Consider the following 9367-nt stretch of genomic DNA (forward strand, 5'->3'; position numbering starts at 1 on the left):
AAAAGACAGTAGGACTAGGGGGCACAGCCTCAAGATAAAGGGGGGGCGGTTTAGAACGGAGTTGAGGAGGAACTTCTTCACTCAAAGGGTGGTGAATATCTGGAATTCTCTGCCCGTTGAAGTGGTGGAGGCTGCCTCGCTAAATATTTTTAAGAAGCGGGTTGAAGGGGTTTTGATAAGAGAGGGGATTAAGGGTTATGGGGAGAGGGCGGGAAAGTGGAACTGAGCCACGACAGATCAGCCATGATCTTATTGAATGGCGGGGCAGGCTCGAAGGGCCAGATGGCCTACTCCTGCTCCTATTTCTTATGTTCTTATGTTCTTATGTACACACTCAAAAATGCATTAGAATACAATGAAAAAGGTGGACACTAATATATTCAGTTGTCAAAGGGTTAAAGGATTCAGCCGTGGTTTCCACTGATGTGCAGAATATAACAAGCATAAACATAAATTTAAATTTACTGATATTGGATTTAATGCATTTATGTACATTTAGATCGTTCTGTATAAACTACATACATGAATTTGAGTGAAGATGAGGGCACATTTCCAAAGAAAGTGAGACAGCTTCCTCATGAGTAGAGGGAAAAAGACAAAGCCAATCTCTTGGCTTTCAACAAAGGGAATTTCGATAAACTGTTAATTGAAAGCTGGATGTGCTTTAAGTGTAAAGTCCCCAAAGAACTCTAATTCAGATGACAGCTGTGGATTCTAATGCTGGTCACTTTGAAACAATTAGACACACAAATTAGAGAGCACTATGGTAAATTATCACTCATAGCAATTAATGGACACTCATTTATTGAGACTGATGGATAAGAGGGACCTCTCTCTATGCTGAGAGACAACCCCATATGGTTTGCCTTAATTGGCTATTTTTGAGGCTACAATTCATGCTAGTCTCACATTATTGCAGCTGGCGGTTACAAAACACGGATGCTTTTCATTGAAAATGATGTCTTTTAAAGCAATAAAACAAAACATTTGCATCTAATTTCTATTGCTGCTGACAACTCCTTACAAAATTATGAGAGGCATTCATAAAGTAAATTGGCAAAAACCATTTTCACACTTTGGTGAGTCAGTACACCAAGGCTGCAATTTTAGGATTTAAAGAATCATGTTCAGAAAACCATATCTCCACAATTTGTATTTTTCTCTTAAAATTTGAAGAGAATTGCATTATTTGAACACTTTTTTTTACAGAAAGATCATAATTTCACCTTAGGTCTGGGAGTAAGAATGCCTTTCCTAAGAAATCAGCTGACTGCATGGCACTTGAGAGGGAAAGAGCTCTGTGCTTGTTTGCACAGCAATTATTTTAATTGATAGGAACAGCAAGCTGGTTAAAAGGCAGAGACTTTTAACCGGAAACTAAATTACTCAATAGGGATGAGACTTAAGTTGAGAAAGTGAAAAGCTACAGTATTCACTTCTCCCAATGCAGTCTCCTCTGTATTGAGGAGATTAAATGCAGACTGGGTGACCACTTGGTAGAACATCTTTGCTCAGCTCATAAGCAGGAGCCCAGCCTTCCTGTCACATGCCGTTTCAATTTGCTCTCAACTTGCTCTCGTGCCCACATGCCTGTTTTTTGCCTGCTGCACTGTTCTAGCAAAGTCCAAGGTGAATTGGAAGAATTTGGCCCTTATAAATCGGAGTATTGAGTATAAAAGTTGGAATGTTATGGTAAGGTTGTATAATGATGATGTGGGTATGCCGGCGTTGGACTGGCGTAAACACAGTAAAAAGTCTGACAACACCAGGTTTTAGTCCAACCTATTTATTTGATAATATACTCGCAAGCTTTCGAGGGGTTACCCTCTTCGTCAGGTGAACCTGACGAAGAGGGTAACCCCTCGAAAGCTTGCGAGTATATTATCAAATAAATAGGTTGGACTAAAACCTGGTGTTGTCAGACTTTTTACAAGGTTGTATAAGGCATTGGTGAAGCCGAATTTAGAGTATTATGAACAGTTTTGGTCACTTAGTTACAGCAATGTTGTAAATAAGGTTGAAAGAGTGCAGAGAAGGTTCACAAGGATGTTGCTGGGATTTGAGAAGCTGAGTTACAGAGAGAGATTGAATAGGTTAGGACTTTATTCCTTGGAGCATAAAAGAATGAAGGGAGATTTGATAGGTGTACAAGATTTTGGAATACAATGTTGGCAAGTGTGAGGTTATCCACTTTGGTAGGAAGGACTACTACTTACAGGGCGAAAAGCTGCAGCATGCCACGGTGCAGAGGGACCTGGGGGTCCTTGTGCATGAGTTGCAAAAACCCAGCCTACAGGTGCAGCAGGTGGTTAGGAAGGCAAATGGGATGCTGGCCTTCATAGCGAGGGGGATTGAATATAAAAGTAGGGAGGTCTTGCTGCAACTGTACAGGGCACTGGTGAGGCCGCAGCTGGAGTACTTGTGCAGTTTTGGTTGCTGCACCTGTGCAAGGATATTTTGGCCTTGGAGGGAGTGCAGAGGAGGTTCACTAGGCTGATACCAGAGTTGAGGGGGTTGAGCTATGAGGAGAGGCTGAATAGACTGGGCTTGTACTCGTTAGGGTTTAGAAGGATGAGGGGAGATCTCATTGAGATGTATAAGATGATGAAAGGGATGGATAGGGTAGAGGTGGAGAGGTTCTTCCCGCTCAGAAAGGACAGCAGGACTAGAGGGCACAGCCTCAAGATAAGGGGGGGGGGGAGCAGTTTAGAACGGAGTTGAGGAGGAACTTCTTCACTCAAAGGGTGGTGAATCTCTGGAATTCTCTGCCCGTTGAAGTGGTTGTGGCTACCTCGCTAAATATATTTAAGATGCGGGTAGATAGGTTTTTGGTAGGCAAGGGGATTAATGGTTATGGGGAGAAAGCGGGAGAGTGGAACTGAGCCACTTCAGATCAGCCATGATCTTGTTGAATGGTGGGGCGGACTCGAAGGGCTAGATGGCCTACTCCTGCTCCTATTTCTTATGTTCTTAAGATTTTGATGGGTATAGATAGAGTGAATGCAAGCAGGCTTTTTCCACTGAGGCTAGAGGCGAAAAAAAAGACAGAGGGCATGGGTTAAGGGTGAAAGGAGAAAAGTTTAAAGGGAATATTAGTGTGGGGATTCTTCACGCAGAAAGTGGTGGGAGTGTGGAATGAGCTGCCGGATAAAGTGGTAAATGCGGAGTCACTTCTATCATTTAAGAAAAACTTGGACAGGTTCATAGATGAGAGGGGTGTGGAGGGATATGGTCCAAGTGCAGGTCAATGGAAGTAGGCAAAAAATGGTTCAGAATAGACAAGAAGGACCAAAAGGCCTGTTTCTGAGCTGTAATTTTCTATGGTTCTAACTGCACTCATTGTCCGATTAGACATTTTGCTGTCTTCCGGAATTAACAATCAGTTCAATAATTTCAGAACATGGAACTCTTTCTGCCATCATAACCCCCTTTTAATTTTTTCTTTGCCCAAACCCAGTCCTCATAGGGGCATGGAGTCCCTATAAGTGCAGAAAGAGGCCATTCAGCCCATTAAGTCTGCACCGATTTTCCAAAAGAGCCTTCAACCCAGACACCAACCCCCCTCACCCACCCTATCCCCATAACCCTGTACATTTACCGTGGCTAATCCAGCTAACCGACACATCTTTGGACACAATAGGCAACTTAGCACGTCCGATCCACTGAACCTGCACATCATTGGACTATGGGAGGAAACAAAAGCAGTCGGAGAAAACCCACGTAAACATGGGGAAAACGTGCAACTCCAAGACAGGAATCATACCCGGGTCCCTAGCATCGAGGCAACAGTGCTAACTACTGTGCCATTGTACCACCCCATCTGTCATTTTTTTCTTAAATTTTGCTTTCACGGAGCATTAACCCTTCTTCTGTTATTTATACATTCTGCTATCTTACCTTTATGCCCCTATCACCTCCTTCTTTAGTCTCTAAAGTTAACATTAACAATCCCTGTGTTTTGTGCCATGACAGTTTTGTCAATTTCCTCTAGCTCTCTCCTAACCCAATCTGTAGTTTGCTCCATTTGCTTCACCTCTTAAACATATGGACGAGAAACATTATCTCTATTTTTCTCTCCCCACAAATGGTGCCAGACCTGCTGAGTTTTCCAGAATTTTATGTTTTATTTCAGATTTACAGCGTTCTCAGTATTTTGCTTTTATATTATTTATTATTAAAGTGAAAAGCTGTTTGGCTTGCTTTTCCTTTGTTGTGCCTGAGGGAGAGGGGTTAACAGTATCCAACTAGGAATCTCATTTCAGTGGAAGTTATCTATCTTTGGGGAACCTGAGAAGCTGTGACAGGAAGGATTGACCTGGCCGTAATTCTTCCCCATGCCAAGCTTTCATTGGTGAAAACCTCCAGGCATCTGAGACTAACAATGTGCCTTCAGAAGAGAATGCTCCAGATCAGCAGTGTTGAAAACCTGCAAATTTTATATTTATTTTTGTCCAGAGCAATCCAACTTTCCCATTTCTGCAGAGACTCCTATCTGTTTTTCCTTTATGGGTAATTTTAAAGGGAATAGATAATTGTACTTCCAGATTACAATTGTGTGTTAATAGGTTCTTGTAACTTATTTGAAAAAAACATGTTTTGCCTTATAACAAATCAATAATTCTAAGTTTGATGGAAGATGAAGGTTGAAGTCTCTATTCTGGCTCTAAAGGAACAAAGGTAGATAATCAACCATTTTGGTGAGTAAATTAAATTTTTAAGCTAATAGTGTGCCCTGTGAGGTAGTGGGGCTAAATAAAATGTGCAGTCCTCTCAGCGCAGTCATAATTATTTCACATTGAGTCTTGCTATATAACATGGATAACTCACCAGAAACAGCAGTGGAAGTAGGATCAGTAATATTTTTTGAATGGGAAGGTGTAAATTTGCAAAAGAAATAGGGTGTGTAGCAAGCATAAGGGGATAGAACATTTTTGCCGAGAATCAGTTCAGGCACAGTGCTGAGTGACCACCAATGTGAAAACTTCTAGGATTCTAAAGATTTAACACCAATTGGATAACAGAATTACATTGTTTGATCCATAAACTTAAAAAAAAAATCCCCTATTCAAACTATTCCCTTTTTCTTCACTGTTGACAGAGGCATGGAACATGAGGGGCTGATAAACCAATTCAAGTTTGTTCTGCCATTCAATTAGATGATAAGCTGATGTGTGAACATAAGAACATTAAAAAAAGGAGCAGACAACCATATAGTTCATCAAATCTACTCCGCCATTTAATATAATTATGGCTGATCTTGAACTTCAGTTCTACTTCTCAACTGCTCCTCATTGATTCCCTGAGAGACCAGAGTTTTTGTCTATCTAAGTTTTAAACATATTTGATCATTGTGCATCCATAACTCTGTAGGCTAGAAAATTCAAAAGATTACAAAATTTTGAATGAAGAAACTTCTCCTGCTCTCAGTCCTAAATATTTCAGTCCCTAGGGCAGCACAGTGGTTAACGTTGCTGCCTTACTGCACCAGAGATCCAAGTTCAATTCCTGTCTTGGGTCATTGTGTGTGTGGAAATTGCACATTCTCCCTGTATCTGCATGGGTTTCCTCTGGGTGCTCCGGTTTCTTCCCACAGTCCAAAGATGTGCATGTTAGGTGAATTGGCCATGCTAAATTCTCCCTCAGTGTACCTGAACAGGTGCCACAGTGTGGCAACTAGGGGATTTTCGCAGTAACCACATTGCAGTGTGAATGTAAGCGTATTTGTGACTAATAATAAACTTTAACTTTACGTCTGAAACTGTGTCACTTTGTCCTAGGTTCCCCAGGGGAATCAATGTGTCATTATTGACCCCGTCAAGCCTCTGCATAATCATGAATCATTCAATCAGATTGCCTCTCATTCTTCTGAACTGCAGAGAATATTGACTAGTGTTTTCAGCCTCCCATATAGGATGCCCTCTCATCCCAGTGAACTTTTACTGTCTTGCCTCCAATGCAAGTAAATTCTTCCTTAAATATGGGACCCAAAATTGCACACACCATCCAGGTGTGGATCTCACCAAATCCATACAATTACAGCAAAACTTCTTTCTTCTTGTTCTCCAATTCCCTTGCAATAAAGCTCAATATGCCATTTGCTTTACTAATTGCTTGCAATACCTGCATGCTAACCTTTTGTGTTTCTTATACAAATATACCCAAGTTTCCCTGAAAATCAATATTTACAAGTTTCACACCTTTTTATAAAATAGTCTGCTTTTCTAACAAATTATCTCATATTTTCCCGTATTATATTCCATCAGTCAACTTGTTTCCCACTCATTCAGCCAGTCTATATCTCTGTGCAGCCTGTTTGTGTCTTCACAATTTTCATTCCCACCTAACTTTGTGTCTGCAGTGACACATCACCCTTGGTCCTTTCATCTAAGTCATTAATATAAATTTTATGTAGTTAAAGCCCCAGCGCTGATTCTTTTGGCACTCTACTTGTTTCAGGTTGCCAACTTAAATGACCCATTTATTCTAAATCTCTACTTCCTCTAACCAATCATCTAATCATACTAATATGTCACCCCAACTTCATGAGGCTTGCACATCAGCCTTTTGTTTGGCACCTTATTGAATGCCATAGTTGGGGGTAGGGTGTTAGCGTGGATAGAGGATTGGTTGTCAAATAGGAGGCAGAGAGTGGGGGTCAATGGGTGCTATTCGGATTGGCGGTTGGTGACTAGTGGGGTGCCCCAGGGGTCGGTGCTGGGGCCTCAGCTATTTACCATTTATATAGATGATCTGGAGGAGGGAACCGAGTGCAGGGTGTCGAAATTTGCTGATGACACCAAGATTGGGGGAAAGGCAAATTGTGCGGAGGGTGTGGAGAGTCTGCAGAAGGATCTAGATAGGCTGGGCGAATGGGCCAGGAAATGGCAAATGGAATTTAATGTTGGCAAGTGTGAGGTGGTCCACTTTGGTAGGAAGGACTATTACTTACGTGGCGAAAAACTGCAGCAGGCGACGGTGCAGAGGGACCTCGGGGTCCTTGTGCATGAGTCGCAAAAACCCAGCTTGCAGGTGCAGCAGGTGGTCAGGAAGGCGAATGGGATGCTGGCCTTCATAGCGAGGGGGATTGAATATAAAAGTAGGGAGGTCTTGCTGCAGCTGTATAGGGCATTGGTGAGGCCGCAGCTGGAGTACTGTGTGCAGTTTTGGGCGCCGCACCTGCGCAAGGATATTTTGGCCCTGGAGGGAGTGCAGAGGAGGTTTACTAGGCTGATACCGGAGTTGAGGGGATTGAGCTATGAGGAGAGGCTGAATAAACTAGGCTTGTACTCGTTAGAGTTTAGAAGAATGAGGGGAGATCTCATTGAGACGTATAAGATGATGAATGGGATGGATAGGATAGAGGTGGAGAGACTCTTCCCGCTCAAAAAAGACAGTAGGACTAGGGGGCACAGCCTCAAGATAAAGGGGAGGCGGTTTAGAACGGAGTTGAGGAGGAACTTCTTCACTCAAAGGGTGGTGAATCTCTGGAATTCTCTGCCCGTTGAAGTGGTGGAGGCTGCCTCGCTAAATATTTTTAAGAAGCGGGTTGATGGGTTCTTGATAAGAGAGGGGATTAAGGGTTATGGGGAGAGGGCGGGAAAGTGGAACTGAGCCACAACAGATCAGCCATGATCTTATTGAATGGCGGGGCAGGCTCGAAGGGCTAGATGGCCTACTCCTGCTCCTATTTCTTATGTTCTTATGTTCTTATCTTGAAATCTAAGAATGCTGCATCTACTGTTTCCCCCTTATCTATTCGACTAGTTAATCTTCAAAAAGTTAATAAATTTGTCAAACAGTATTTCCCTTTTCCAAGTTGACTTATTCAACTCATGGCATGTTGACTTATTCAAATTATACAATGCTTTGCTCAGTGCCTTGTTAATACTTCCTTAATAATAGATACCAGCACTATCCCGATAACTGATTTCAGGTTGACAGCCTCCAATTTCCTGTTTTCTCCATCTCTCTCCTTCTCTTGAATAGTAATGTTACAATTGCTAACTTCCAATATGTGGGATCGTTGCAGGGAATTTTGGAAAATCATAGCTAGCACATCCACTATCTGCAACTACCTCTTTTATAACCCAGTATATAGGCCATTAGGTCCTGGGGATTTGTCAGATTTCCACAGGCTTACCACTCTTGGGGTAAAGAAATTTCTCCTCATCTCAGTCCTAAATAGTTTACTCCATATCATTAAACTTTGAACCATGGTTCTGGACTCCCCTGCCTTCAGGAACAGAAGTCTGAGGTCACATACCAACTGACTCAAGAATATCTTCTTTCCTGCTGCCATCAGATCTTTGATTGGACCTACCTTATATTAAGTCGATCTTTCTCTACACCTAGTTATGGCTGTAACCCTACATTCTACGCTGTCTCATTTCCTTTTCTATGAACAGTATGCTTTGCCTGTATAGTATACTAATAAGAACATAAGAACATAAGAAATAGGAGCAGGAGTAGGCCATCTAGCCCTTCGAGCCTGCCCCGCCATTCAATAAGATCATGGCTGATCTGTTGTGGCTCAGTTCCACTTTCCCGCCCTCTCCCCATAACCCTTAATCCCCTCTCTTATCAAGAACCCATCAACCCGCTTCTTAAAAATATTTAGCGAGGCAGCCTCCACCACTTCAACGGGCAGAGAATTCCAGAGATTCACCACCCTTTGAGTGAAGAAGTTCCTCCTCAACTCCGTTCTAAACCGCCTCCCCTTTATCTTGAGGCTGTGCCCCCTAGTCCTACTGTCTTTTTTGAGCGGGAAGAGTCTCTCCACCTCTATCCTATCCATCCCATTCATCATCTTATACGTCTCAATGAGATCTCCCCTCATTCTTCTAAACTCTAACGAGTACAAGCCTAGTTTATTCAGCCTCTCCTCATAGCTCAATCCCCTCAACTCCGGTATCAGCCTAGTAAACCTCCTCTGCACTCCCTCCAGGGCCAAAATATCCTTGCGCAGGTGCGGCGCCCAAAACTGCACACAGTACTCCAGCTGCGGCCTCACCAATGCCCTATACAGCTGCAGCAAGACCTCCCTACTTTTATATTCAATCCCCCTCGCTATGAAGGCCAGCATCCCATTCGCCTTCCTGACCACCTGCTGCACCTGCAAGCTGGGTTTTTGCGACTCATGCACAAGGACCCCGAGGTCCCTCTGCACCGTCGCCTGCTGCAGTTTTTCGCCACGTAAGTAATAGTCCTTCCTACCATTCTTCCTACCAAAGTGGACCACCTCACACTTGCCAACATTAAATTCCATTTGCCATTTCCTGGCCCATTCGCCCAGCCTATCTAGATCCTTCTGCAGACTCTCCACACCCTCCGCACAATTTGCCTTTCCCCCAATCTTGGTGTCATCAGC

Source organism: Carcharhinus amblyrhynchos, chromosome 8 (assembly GCF_965287045.1).
Source record: "Carcharhinus amblyrhynchos chromosome 8, sCarAmb.v2.hapA, whole genome shotgun sequence".
Lineage (NCBI taxonomy): Eukaryota > Metazoa > Chordata > Chondrichthyes > Carcharhiniformes > Carcharhinidae > Carcharhinus > Carcharhinus amblyrhynchos.